Below are 14,696 nucleotides of genomic sequence, written 5' to 3' on the forward strand. Positions count from 1 at the left end.
GACGCTACTGCGATAGGGTAAAAAAGCGAAAAGAGACTTAGCGTATACTCTTTTATGTGGATCAAAAACTTACTGTATAGGGAGAAACACTCAATTGGTAGGATGGCCTGATACCTGTTGTATAATGTCACAAAATTGTTTTTAGAGCTTTGAGATACTAGAATTAGCAAATTAAATAAGTAAGTAGATTATATAGTGTAATCTCGTGTCTAAGGTCTCTAAAGATATAGTTATTTTAATGAAAAATTTGAAACAGCCATTTTAATTTTTATTCAAGTCAAAATAAATCAAATCAGATAATTATATTTGCAGATTTTGAGTGCTGAGTTGTATCTTCTCAACAGACAGGGTAGACGAAATAGCGGAATTTTCTTCCGGATTTGTCTTAAGAGGATAGGTTTTAGAGGCGCGGAAATGGGCCAGAAACCTTACTTTCTGTGACGAATGTTAAGGGCTGGTCTCACGTAACTGATTTCGGGAACCAATTTTAACATCAGTGGACAAACGATAGCGGCAAGAAAAATTTGTTGAAAGAAAAATTTATTGCGCGAGATTTTCAAAACAAAAAATCATGGACACAAATAGTCAACTGGAGTTTATTAATAGTTGCATGATTGATCTCAGCTTAGTTGACAACTTATCAGTGGGGTCTTTCCCAACATATATATTTTACTGACTATTTATCTTTATCCCTATTTTTTGTGATGATCATGATGAAAATCGGTGCCGAAAACTAAAAAACTTTTTAAGCTCAAATCGACGCCGATTTATTTTAAAATCGGCGCTGATTTGGAAATCAGTTCCCGAAATCAGCTACGTGTGCTCAGCCCTTTAAAGTTGAAAAAGTAAGTCCTTAGGCCAAGAGGAGCCTAATATAAGGAGTTTCAGGCCATGGTCCCCCAAAAATATAGCCTCAAAAGGGCAAAATACTTTTTTTCTGATCAGCTGAAAATACACCGGTCAGGAAAATTCAAATATACAAGAAAATAAACATTATTTACGCCCAGAAAGGGCCGAAAACTTATTTTCGTTGAACGGTTTGAAGCTTATATCCGCAGCTTCCTGGTTCAAGGGAACCCCCACACGGTGCCTATTCACGAAGTATAGGGAGGCTAGGATTTATTCTATGCTGCTTGTGCAGACACAAAAAAAGGGGTAAAATTTTTGACAAGCTACTAATCTTAGAAAGTAGTTAGATTAGGAAAATGAAACTCTCAGGGATGGATCTACAGACTAAAGTATGTCCTGCTCTTCGGAAGATATTTTGAAGTACCTACCTCCACTCCTCCTTCTCGAGGGCACTGACCTTTGATGAGCTTTAAAAATCCGTTTTTTATATAAAAGTGAAACATTGCAAAATAGATGTTTTGCTTAAATGAAGTAAAGCAAAGCATTTTCAGCTTCGCAACTGTGCTCAATCCCAATTTGTGAGGTTTCAAAGATATGCAAATACAGTTCCTAAATTTAGAAAAAAAATCATTGATATGGCTTAAAAATATACTCAAATAAACGGAATCCGGTTTTCATTCCGAAAACTAGAGAAAAAGAAGCTGAAAATTAAAGTATAATGTTGTTTTTTCTGAACTCCAATAGGTGTAGACTTTTAAAGTAGGCAGATTTCTAATGCATAGAAATCCGAACAGGGTTAACATAGAAGCTTGACAATACTTTCCCAGAGTATGTTTTTGGCCCTGGATTCGTTAATGAAAGCTTTATTTTCTTAACCTAACGAATTTCCAAGCAAAAAGTAGCATTTCTGGAATTTTACCAAATGGTATCTAATCGAAGCTAGTAGGCATAGAAGCATTTTTGTGTTTTTCCTTCTTTTAATGAATATATAAAAAAAAAAATATTTTTCATAATCTAGGGGTTGTATGGCACCCTAGTAACCTAAATGTACGAAAAAATTAGGTCAGGGGCATTGGCTTCCAAAAACTGGAGGCAGAAAATTTTTTTTTTAAATTGGCTAGAAACTTATATCTGAAAGGCCTTTGTCAAGAGGAAACACATAAAAACATACTCTAAGGTAGAGTTGTATTTAAAGTTCTACGGACAACTTGAAATTTAACTCTGTATTTGACTGGCCAAATACACCCCAAAGTTTACGAAAATTTTAGTTTGGGAGTACTACTCCCCCTCAAAACAGGGTCAAGACCATTTTTCCTATTTGCCTGAAACTTCCTAGGATCACTGTCTGGGTTAAGGGGAGCATTGGTTTTGTTTGGAGAGGGAATGTACTAAGGAGGTCCCAAAATTGGGAGAAAAATTTCATATTGATCAGTTATAAACTTACCGCCGTAAATCACGGGCCAAGGGGAATCTAATATATAAAAAAAAAGTAATTGGCCAAAACTATCCGAACACAGATTTGGAAGACCACAGATAGCTATTTGTGATCGACTTTAAAGTTTACATTTAGACAGGGGCAGGAGTACCTTATTTAAAACGACAAATAAAAAAAAATAGGGTATCACTTCCTGAAGTCAGTTTCATTGGTGCCCATAAGGGGGGTGCCCCGCCCCCCCCCTGGCTGAATAATGCTGCCTTATTTTTATATTTTTGTTCTGAGATTTCTATTATATAGCATTAAAAGTGCCAATTAGACGAGGTCTGCCCCCCCCTGAAATTCAGCTTATGGGGGCTCATGGTCAGTTAGTAGGCTCGAAATCTTTTTCGTCCCTTCCGTCTATAATCTACAATCTGACATAGTATATCATGTGTATGTTCAAATTTTACATTATCTTGGAATACGCTCTAAATGAGTTTTGCTTAAATGAAAGATATAAAATTCTCCACTGTTGTAAAAATAACTAAAGTTCACGCTGCGGTAAACTGAATTTACTAACGATGCATAGCTGAACTTGTTCCTTATTCCCAGTCCTAAGGCTTTAACTACTCAAGAAAATTGCTTTACAAAGAAGTTCATCTAAAGAAAGCAAGTGGAACTTAAAGGCAAACATGGTTTCGGGCAAAAACTGTCATCGTTAACTATCAATGACATAAATATGCAAGGAGGCAAACGCTCAAAATTAAGCAAATTTTCCATTGCTCACAGATAGGTTTTTCATTACATGGGCATGCTTATCGTTAAAGTAAAATTCTATACCGAGTATTAAAAAATAGAAGTCCTTTCGTGGCTCATGAAGAAAACGTAAATAATTTACTATGACGAAAAAGTGCCCAAAGATATAGATTTCCTTTCAAGAGAAACATCTCTTATGAAAAAAGCCTTAAGAATTTTCCGATCCGCTTAAACATTTTGTATTTTAAATCCTTATGGGAATTCAACAAAAAAGTTTTTCACAAAAAAGTCAACAGCCCTAATAAAACATGAGATGAGCAGGCAATAATTCATGCAATGATTCAAACTTAGAACCTAAGAGTATGGATAACTTACAGGTTCAAGGTTCTTTATTGCAATAGCAATAAAATACACAATTTTACACATTTTTCCATTGGTGGGGAGCAAAGCTCGTATACCAAACAGGATGGGGAGCTATCGATATTCTCGACAAAAAAGACCACTGGCGACACTTGGCATTTTTGTCACTGTAATAATAAGAATAAATAATTTAATTTGTATAGCTGGTAAAAATTAATGTAGTAATATGTGTCTGATCTCAGTTTCTGACAGAAAAACGATAACAAAGCTTGAAAAAATTTCAAGTGTCACCAAACGCTAGATGGTGTTGATTAGTTTTTTCTACTAATACTAGTGCCAGTTTTCACTCTAATAAAGTACCCATGCTCTTTGATTAAAACTTACAGAAACTATTATGAATGCATATAATTGAAGCCCGAAACGGACAGACATCAAAATTTATAATCAGGAAGGTATTCACGTCTAACTAGTAAGATAAATCAAAAGACACTTTGTGTTGCCAATTCCCAGATCATCAAAATAGCGTTTCTGCAATACCTCAAAAACAGCTTAGGGGTCAAATTGAAACTGCCACGGAGTATTAGGAGGACTTCGAATTTGAACTTTAACGAGAGGAGGGTTTAAAAAGTTTTGTCCACGATCCGTCGAAGCTTTTTATACCATAAGCACCTATGAGCTTTAAGCCTATCCATGGCTAATTAGCAACGTAAATCAAAAGAATGCATGTGTGGCGAGCTTATCAAAGTGCCGTATTGGTTATTTGTTAGGAACACCGTGGGATATCAAGTTGAAACTTTCGGAGGGGAGAAGGGCGTAGGTTCGACCTCGAATCTTGATTTGGAGTAAGATGAGCTACCGTTTGCGGTGGAACTTTGAATACATATACAGTGAAGTAGCCAGGTAAATTGAAAGACACCTGAGTTGACACCTCAACTCAAGAAAACTGAGTTGACACCATGTCAACTCATTTTTTCAGAGCAGCTTACCAAAAAACAGTATATGTACCCAAGTTATCGAATTAGAATATCAGTGACATCTCAAGAGCAACTTAGGGAATTGGTTTAAAATTTTCAGGGAATTTTGAGAGGTCATATTAACCTTGAATCTTGACTTTAGTAGGGGTAAATCAAAAGAAAGTTTAAGCATCTAAGGTATCAAAATACCAAATCTCGATCCAAAATCCTATAGTATAAGTATCATTAGATAAATAATTGCACAAAACTACAGACGATCGACCATTTTGAATTCGACCAAAAAGTTAAATTACCTTTTCCTTCTCATGCAGGAAAACTAAAACATTTCCACAAAAATATTCACAAATATCTTATAATAAAAATACGTATACTAAAAACGAACAGAAATTAATTTTTGTAATTTTACAAAAAAAAAGTTTTTTCTAAAAAAAAGTCGTGTGCAATATTAAGACCTAAGACAAGGTGGAATAAAGTCATATATTGCGTACAGTCCGTCCTGTTTTTTTGCGAGCTGGTAAGAGCAAGTGGCTTGCTGACACACAATATTTTAATCATTTCAAAACTATGGTGAATGTGTGAACAGAATGTGAACAGAAAATGTGAACAGGTGAATGTGAACAGAAAATACAATTGAAAAAACAACCCAACAGATCTTTGAACATAATGCTCAGAAGAAATTTTGCTATATAAATATTGAACCTCGACAAAGTTTATGCATAACTACTCCTAATTTATATGTCATTCAATCCTACCGTATTATTTCTTCTGTCTGTTTCTAGCATTCCGATTTTTTCTTTGCTATCGTCATTATTGCCAGCAACAAAATAAAATATAAAAATTCCAGCAGATGCGTACAGAAGTAGATTTTTATTGATACTCATGAAATATGATATATGATATGGCTTAAGTACCGTTTTTTATCCGTTTTCACCTTCCTTTTTACGATTCAAAAGAGAAGCAGAAAATAAATCATCCAGTGGAAGCTCAATAGAAGTGCTTTTTCGTCCAAAACCAAAATTTTGCGCTTTCAATTATCTCATCAACACAGACAAACTGCTAAAATGAAACCATTTGAACAGGGGCGTCGTTTGGGAGGGGCAAGGGGGGAAGTTGCCCCTCCAATAATGTGGAGAATAAGTTATTATATAGCCCATGCTCCTTGAACATCCGGATATGGACCCCTCTTGGCCCCCCCTCCCCCAATGAAAATACTGTAGATTCGCCCCTGCATTTGAAGGCTTTTAGCTTTATGAAATGCCAGCAAACCTTTATTAAAATGAAAGCTTATGTTTTTTTGTTTATGGTCCTTACTATACAGGCCATCTATTTGAATATCTAATACCGATTGTACCTCGATAGAAAATCGTGTTCATTCTTTCTCCAAAAAATGAGCTCAAGTAAAGAAAATGGCCTTTCTCACCCTATGGCTTGAGATAACTTTTTGTTTTACTGTGCACACTTGATAAATCTGGATTTTTCAAACTTGCAAGTTAAGGTAAGCAATAATTCCAACATTCAGCCATTATTAAAACCATTAGGCCTAGCCTAATCTTGCTTAAATAACCTAAATTAAGTAGCCTAGGCTAGCATAGACAAAAAGTTCTCCACTCATTGCTCTTTCCAAAAATGATAATTACTGCTGTTGCAGTTGTAACATAGCCCCCTCTCAATAAGACCAGATAAGTAAATATTGGTTTTCATGCTTATAGCCTAATGTGCCAGCTTAAAGATGGACTTAGGCCTAGGCTACTACTCAATGTGGTAAATTTTGGTTTTTCAATTAATTTGTGTTCTATAAGATGAACATGTGATATAATCCTAGAAAAGGCCCTTATAAAAATAAAACTGAAAGAATACACTAAAACAATGAAGTTCTTAGGCTACTTTATAATTTGCAGCTTGTTTTTATTAATCAGTAAATTTCTAGTTTAGTTTTGTTTTTGTCTTTTAAAGTAGTTAAGTTGTCAATAAATCTTTTAAATATGTATCTAGAACCCTAATGTTGTCCTCAGAAGACATCAGTTTTGTGATCTTGTTCAGTTCCATCTTTAATGCCATCTTTATCTCCTCAATAGTAGCAAAGCATCATCCTTTCATGTGCCTCTTCAGTTTGGGGAACAAAAAAAGTCACAGGGGACTAGATCTTGGGAATACAGTGGCTGCATCATCATTAGTGTGTTATTTTGGGCCAAAAATTTGCACACAAGCAATGATGTGTGAGCAGGGCATTATCATGTTGTAAAAGACAATTTTTGTTCTTCCACAAATCTGGGTGTTTTTGGCAGATTGCTTTATGCAACTTACGCATAACTTGCAGATAATATTCCTTATTGACCGTTCTACCTTGAGGCAAGAACTCATGGTGCACCACGCCCCTGCAATCGAAGAAAACTGTAAGCAAAACCTTCACATTTGAGCGAACTTGGCGCGCTTTTTTCGGTCTCGGCTCGTGCAGCAGCTTCCATTGGGATGATTGAGCTTTAGTTTCCACGTCATAACCGCAAACCCATGTTTCATCACCAGTTATGACCCTGTGGAGCAAATTTGGATCGGTGCGGACAGAGTCCAACAAGGCCCTTAGCAATGTTGATGCAATGCTGTTTTTGGTCAAAATTGAGCAATTTTGGTACGCATTTCATGACAACCCATCTCATGCCCAAATCTTTGGTAAAAATGAAATGCCACAAACCAATCAATGGTGATTCAACAATTTGCCAATAATATTTTCTTCACTTTATCAATTTTTTTTGTCTGTTGTTGATGTGCTTGGGCATCTGGCACATTCTTCATCATTCATATCTTCTCAGCCCTCTGAGAACATTTTGAACCACCGATAAACATTTCTTTTGTCCAAGGTAGCTTCACCATATGCCACAGTCAACATTCGGTATGTGTCCACACCCTTGATTTTGTTTTTCACGCAAAATTTGATACAGATTCTTTTATCCATTTTTTAGAATGGTCGACAATAGAAAACGAGCCAAAACACCTGCAAGAAAAGTAGCTGTCATAATTGTCTGAACATTCACAATGGCCAAAACTGTTGGCATAAATGAGATACATGAGTACCAACATGACGCCACAAAAAAAATTGTAAATTGAATATATGTAACCTGCAGAAATTAAAAATTTGTGATACTTTTTGAATAGACCTTGTATAGCATTAGGACAGATTGGCAACCAGACTGAAAAAATTAGGCATAAAAATGCCTAATGAAATTCTTAATTTATAATAGGCTGTACAGCATATTTATTTAATCAGATTATTGTTTTTACTTCTATAATTATTCATTTATTAACTCATTAAAAATAGTTTTTTTTTTGCACAACATTCAGTACAATCACTTAGGACAGACTGGATATCTTGAGTTTACACATTGTAACTTGTTTTACAACAGGTCAGTCAATTGAAAAAGTAACAAACAAACATATTATTAGGGCTACTATGTGTCCAAACTGAGGGGGGGTTGGAATTGTCAGGATAATGTCTAGGCCTATTATGTTTAAAGGAGCATAAAATAAAGAATCTAGTGCCATTATTGCTATTTTATGCCAATTTTGTATACAGTCTAGGGCTATATGTGGGACCATAAGATGAAGGGATGTTTGATGGAATATTATAGACACAACTTTAATTGTAAAAAAATCATGAAATTAGCAATCTATAAAGCCTTCTTTTCTTCTGCTAGTCTTTCTCTAGAAACATGCTTCTCTACATATTTACTAGAGAAACATTTTTATATTACTAATTTTATGCTTTTTTGTGTGGTTAAATTTCTTTTTGTAGCAATTCACAAGCAATCCCCACTCCCCTAGAGGGTGTATATATAGCCCTTGGCTGTATACAAATCTAATATAACATTATCTTAAATTGTATTACCCAGCAAAATAAGGAACAAATCCTGTAGACTTGCTGGTCAGTGATGATGGGGAGTCATTGACTCAATTGCATCCCACTCTGTCTTTGATGTTTTAGTGGACCAACTCTTGTCAATGAAGATTGTTCCAATTGGTAATCACTATTGGAAAAAGTGATTTTGGACTTCTTACTATGTCCCCTTGGCCTGGAAATGGATTTTTACAGGAGGAGTCAGCATTCAAAAGCCTATAAGTCATTAGGACATCCCTTCTTTGATGTTTTTATGCAAGTGTTAGGAGCTTTAGCTTATTCAGTAGAGATGGATAAGCAAGATTCTTGCATCCATCAACAACTTTTGTTGCCTGTTTTTGGACATATCCTATTTTTTGCTGATCACCCTTGTTCAGGGGTGTTGCAACATACATCCCATATTCTAACAATGGTTGCGCAAGACCCTTGTACAGTTTGGTCATAACTTTTGATGATCTGCAGTGTACAGTATTCTTGATTATGCCAAGGGTCTGGGATGCTTTGGCAACTGCTGTTTGTGCATGTTTGTATATTTTAGTTCCTCATCAACAACAATTCACAAATTTCTTCCCTCTGCCAAAGAGTCAATCAATTGTATTGAACCATCCCCTCATATAATGTGGTACTACCACCTTATGTTCTTTCTCCCAAAGTGCATTGGCTTGCACTTCTGAATGTTAAATTCAAGTTGCCATTCACAGACTCATAGTGAAATCAAATTCAGGTCTTCTTGTATGAGCTGTCCTAGCTGAGTAGTTAGTGCAATGGACTTGAAACCTGAGAACAGGGATTCAAGTCCTAGTGTTGCTGGTTAATTGGTTTGAAATGGGGGTCAATGGTTTGACTCTATAAGCTCAGCCAGAGCCCACCCAGCTTTAAATAGGTACCTGGAGAAATCTGGGGGAAAAACATGAGAAGCATTGGATGATTTGCCCCCAACCATGGATTGCACTCTCAGCCAAAGGTATTGAATCAGGAAATTGGTATCTGCAGTACATAGACCATTGGTTAGCATGCAAAATAAATTAAGTTGTATGGAAGCTCTTATAACTGATGACTCTGCAGAGCGCCAGTAACCTTTGAATCATCAGCATAAAAGCTCATCTTATTTCTTACAGCTTCTGGAGCATCATTAATAAAAATGTTGGACCCAATATTGTTCCCTGAGGCACACCACTATCAACTTCTGAGAAGCATTCTTGCCTATTGTCTCCAAACACCTTAACTCTGCTTTCTTCCTGAAAGGAACTACATCACCCATTCTACCAATAGCTATTAGTTTTATCTTCGGCTTGCAATGCCAGACTTTATTGAATGCTTTGGCAAAATCTAAAAGGATCATGACAACTAGAGTATTGAGATCTAACAACTTAGTGATAGAGTCATAAGCATCTATAAAATTTGTCTCAATTGAGCACCCAGATCTGAAGTTATGTTGGTTTTCTGTGAGCAGTTTGTCATCAAATAAATTGTTTTTGTAATTGTGGTACTCACATTTTCTTCCAAAATTTTACCAACTGTTGAGGTAATGCTAATGGGTTGGTAATTGGTGACATTATTCCTAATTCTACCCCTGTGGACAGGCACAATATTTGCATTTCATCAATCTTGAGGAACTACTTTGGTATCAGGCGACTTTTGGAACAGTTTTGTTAAGTGAGGGGCAAGCTCCAAATAGGCCTCTTTTAAGGTCTGGGGATGAACCCCATCAGGACCAACAGATTTATTTAGGTTCAATCATTTGAGATACTGTTCTATGTCCACAGGTTTGATGGTGATAACTGGCATAGGTATTTCAACATTATAATCCAGCATTTCTGGCAAGGAAGCATTATCTGGTGGTGTGAAAACTGACTTAACTGCATATTCAGCATACTATACTGCATACCTTTATTAAAATGAAACCTTGTAAACTAGATCTTCAATTCAAATGAGGCACAAGAAAAGGGCTAATTTTGATTATGAGGTTTTATAGGTCTGTAAATTTATTTCCTAAGTTTAGATAAAACTCTTGGTATGGCATAAATTCTACTGAAATACTAAGAATTACATTTTCAAAAAACAAAATCAGTGTAGAAGAGATTGAAAACTTAAAACTAAGGTAAAACATTTTTTGTTAATTCAGACAGGTACCTGTCATATATACAGTCTTTTAAGCCATCAGAATAAGGAAAGGTTGACATAGGAGCTTATCAATACCTTTCCAGAGTATACTTTTGGCCCTAGATTCATTCCTGAAAATTTCATTCACCTAACTAAACTACTTTCCAAGAATACAAGAAGCCCCTATTCTAGAAGTTTACCCTATTAATCAAATTATCAAGTTTTCTTATATTGTTCTTAAATTATAAATAATATTTCTATTCAAAATTCTGTTGTCTTCACTCAAGCAAAAAAAATGGAAAAGTTGCTCCCCAGAAGGAAACATACTAGAACAAAAAGAGAGGCATCTTTAGATTGCCATTTTGATGGTTAAAGTTGTGTCTGTTTGGGCCATTTGAATTTTTAATTTCTTTAAAATAGTATTTTCTATCCCATTTTCATTATAATCACTCAGGCTGAACTTGATCTCTTGTGTTTAAAGCATAATCAGTTTTACAACAGATCATTCAACAGAAAAAACAACAAGGAAATGTATTATTAGGACCATATATGTGTCCATCAAGGGAGGTGCATTGCCAGGATAATGACTGTTAACATTTTTTGAAAAGCAGCATAAGATGAAGAATCTAGTTGTACCATTTTAATTTTAGTTTTGTATATGACCCTGGGCTATATATGGGAGCAGCAAGGGGTAGGATTATAACTGTCACAAACATGACTTTGGTAATAAAAAAACAGCTTAAAGTTAGCAACCTAAAATTTCATCTCTTTGTTCTGGAGAGTTGGTATTCTGTAACTTTGCCAAATTAATTTTCACCAAGTTGAGAATGCAGGAATCTGTTTTCAAAAAGAAGGAATGGTGTCATCACAAGATTCAACACAACAATGAAATATATTTTTAGGGCTGTATCTAAAACTGTCAGGGGTGGGTGGGGTTAGTTTGTCAGAAAAGCAACCATGATATTGGGAAAGATCATAAAATAAGGAATATAATAGTACTAGTTCTATTTTATTAGCATGTTTCCTTCAGAAGAAACCATCTGCTAAATATTTCTTTAAATAAACAAAATGAATAAACTAGTTCAATGCTCTTTCCAAATATAATTTTGTTGCTTGCTAATATCACCACTGCAACTCATCATCCTAATCAGGCTAGATATTGCTTTGGGCTATATGTGACAGTTTGCTTATTTTGTGGACTATATTATATTTTCTGCTTATTTCTCACAAATAGTTATGCTACAATGCCAAATAAAACCTATTTAAAAAAAAGAAAATTAGTCAATTATTATAATTATATTCTTAGTGTATGGTAACTTAGATAATTAATTTCAGAAAAGGTAATGATTCAATTTATTCATTTTGTTTATTTTTGGTGAATTTCTAGGTGACCCTATAATTTAGCTAGGATAAAAGTGAAACGTCATTTGATGCTTTTTTATGCTCTTTCATAACTCAATAATCACTTATTTTGCAAATTGCATCTTGAGCCCTTGAAGGGGCCCTGAAGGTATTTAATATGAATTATGAAAGAGCTTAAAAAAAGTATCAAATAAAGTTTTCACTTTTATCCTAGCTAAATTATATGGCCCACTGCAAATTTACCATGAACTTTTGAATGTGCAAATATATACCCTGAATTGGAATATACCCTGAATTGTCGACAACATGGTTTCCAATTGCAAAATTCAGTGCTATTTTTGTTGATGGCAGTTGAAAAACTTGAAACTGTAGGAAAATGGTTTGAATTGAAAATCAAGCATTTTACAGGTTAGGTTATAACTTCGTTGTGTGGTTACAAAAATGAAATACCTCTGGGCCCCTTTAAGGTCTCAAGATGCAATTTGCAAAAGAAGCAATTATTGAATTATAAAAAAGGCATCAAATGATGTTTTCACTTTCATCCTAGCTAAATTATAGGGCCACCTAGAAATTTACCTTATTTTTTAGTGTTATTGAACTCTGCAAGCATGTTGATATACAACCCTGTCAAGTGTGACAAAATTTATTTTTTTTATAAATAAAGAATTAAAGATCTATTTCTTCATTTAATTTTTTAAATTAAGGTCATTGCAGTGTTGTTTCTAAATTAAATTTTAATCAAAAGTGAGCATGGATTAATTTAAAAAGCTTAATTTAAAAAAGCAAAAGTTTTTCCAAGGGAAGTAAAGAGCAAAGTTGCAACATAAAACAAACAAAAATTATTACTTCACAGCCTGTCTAGACATATATCAATAAAACTAATGCAATTAAATCAACTGGTGGTCTTTCCCTAATGTTTGTAGGATTACAGAAAACTAGCACTTTACTGAAAACACAAAAGCCAAGTATAAAAATAAGAATATTGATTTAAGAGTGAAAAGTAAATACATAGCCTCACAACAACAAACTAATTTATAACACTTTTCACAGTCCTATAGGAGCTGTAATATCAGTAACTTTCAGTACACAATTAAAATTATCTTAAAAATTTAGTTATAAAAATAATAAGTTTAAAGTCATTAAACGGCATACAAAATAACGGATTGGTTTATCAGGTAACATCTTGGTCTTATCTAGTATAACTCAAAATGAAGAACATATCAACTGTAACATGAACTCTGGAAATCCAGTTATTTCTCTCTATAAAATGGAGGATTTTAAGCTGTGATACAAATTCTAAAGCGAGTTTGCAGTCTTAATGCTAATAAGATTCCTTCATTTGAACTTGTCTACAAAATAATCATTAAATGTCATTTTCAGATCCAAAACGACAGCAAATAATTGAACTGAGCTCATTATGCAGAAGTGATGCCAAATTAAATGAAAAATAAAATAAATAAAACAACAATCTAAAAATGCTTTACTTTTACACTGTTAAAAGTGTCCATAAAGGTTTACTTTTACTGTACAAAAACTTCTATATTGCTTTGTGTTTTCAGTAGAGTGCTAGTTTTCTGTAATCCTTTAAACATAGGGAAATACCACCAGTTGATTTATTTGCATTGGTTTTATTGATCTATGTTAGATTAAATAAAAAAAAACAGGTTTTTTAACTGAAAGTAAGGAGCGACATTAAAACTTAAAACGAACAGAAATTATTCCGTATATGAAAGTTTTTTATTGTTAAAAAAAATAGAGTTGTGAAAAAGTCAAACTTTAGCGTAAAGAGCAAGGCGTTGAGGAGGGGACAGCCCCTTTCTTATACGGAATAATTTCTGTTCATTTTAAGTTTTAATGTCGCTCCTTACTTTCAGTTAAAAAAAACTTGTTTTTCTGATTTAATTTTTGAAGGTTTTTGAATAAATGCAGGTTTTGATCTTGGCTCACAGTACATGAATAATTAAAACAAAATTTTCATATTAATTTACTTTTATTTGGTTAAATGACTTTCTCGAAACTTGTTTCATTTTATTTACGAACGTTTTTATTAGTAATAAATATACGTAACTTACGAATTAACTTATGTAACGAACTTCTATATTCATATATTTTTAATACATATATTAGGGGGTTCGCCCCCTAGTCAATACCTCGCTCTTTAAGTTAAAGTTCAAATTTTGTTACAATTCTTTAAAAATGACCGCTTAATCACAAAGGCCTTTATTTAGAATAAATAGCTCTTTGAAAGTACTAAAAAATCTTTGGCTTAAAGAGTGAGGTATTGACTAGGGGGTGAACCCAATCATATATGTAATATTTTCGTTTCGTTTAAAGTTTTGATGTTGCTGCTGTTGCAGTTGAAAAACTTGTTTTTTTATATTTAATTTCTGATCTTTTTTTAAATAATGCTGGGAAGTCCGGCGTCCCCTTCATAGCAATGTCCCTTCCCCCATGAAAACTTCCTTCACGGAAAGATCCTCCTGAACCCAGGCACGTACGCAGGAATTTGTTACGTGGGGGGGCAATTTGTTTCGGGGGGGGGGCCAAATCCTTCAAACCCATTATTCTGTGGGGGGGGCAAATCCTTCAAACCCATTATTCTGTGAGAAAAATCAGAAAATAATGGGAAAATGAAAACAAAATCGTGAGATTTTTTTTGGGGGGGGGGCCGGGAGGCCCCCCCCTGCGTACGTCCCTGCCCGACCCCCCCCCCCCGCTACCAGGAAAAATCTCCCCTGAAAACGTCTGTACTGTATACTTCCCAATAACCAATACTATATGTTAACATTGGGTAAAGTTCATAACTTTCAGCCCTCCTCCCGGGAACTTCGGGGGATTAAGTCATCCTAAAAGACATACTTATAATATTTTCGAACATGCTGAACAAAATGGCTATCTCAAAATTTTGATCACATGACTTTGGGAAAACAATGAGCGTGGGAGGGGGCCTAGTTGCCCTCCATTTTTTTTGGTCACTTAAAAAGGG

General features: G+C 34.6%; 1 protein-coding gene across 2 annotated transcripts in view; it reads left to right on the forward strand.

Moving 5' to 3' along the window:
- Positions 1-5,713: 5,713 nt before the first annotated feature.
- The window catches only part of Aps (diphosphoinositol polyphosphate phosphohydrolase 1 Aps), a 50,122-nt gene continuing 41,139 nt past the window's right edge, over positions 5,714-14,696 (forward strand). The window contains exon 1 of one of the 2 annotated variants that reach the window (XM_089085645.1): positions 5,714-5,851. The gene's annotated coding sequence lies outside the window, so the exon portion shown is untranslated. The remainder of the gene's footprint in view (positions 5,852-14,696) is intronic. The other variant, XM_089085646.1, reaches the window with a different exon arrangement.

This window comes from Artemia sp. Qi Xiang Cuo, chromosome 3, assembly GCF_049724085.1.
Source record: "Artemia sp. Qi Xiang Cuo chromosome 3, ASM4972408v1, whole genome shotgun sequence".
Lineage (NCBI taxonomy): Eukaryota > Metazoa > Arthropoda > Branchiopoda > Anostraca > Artemiidae > Artemia > Artemia sp. Qi Xiang Cuo.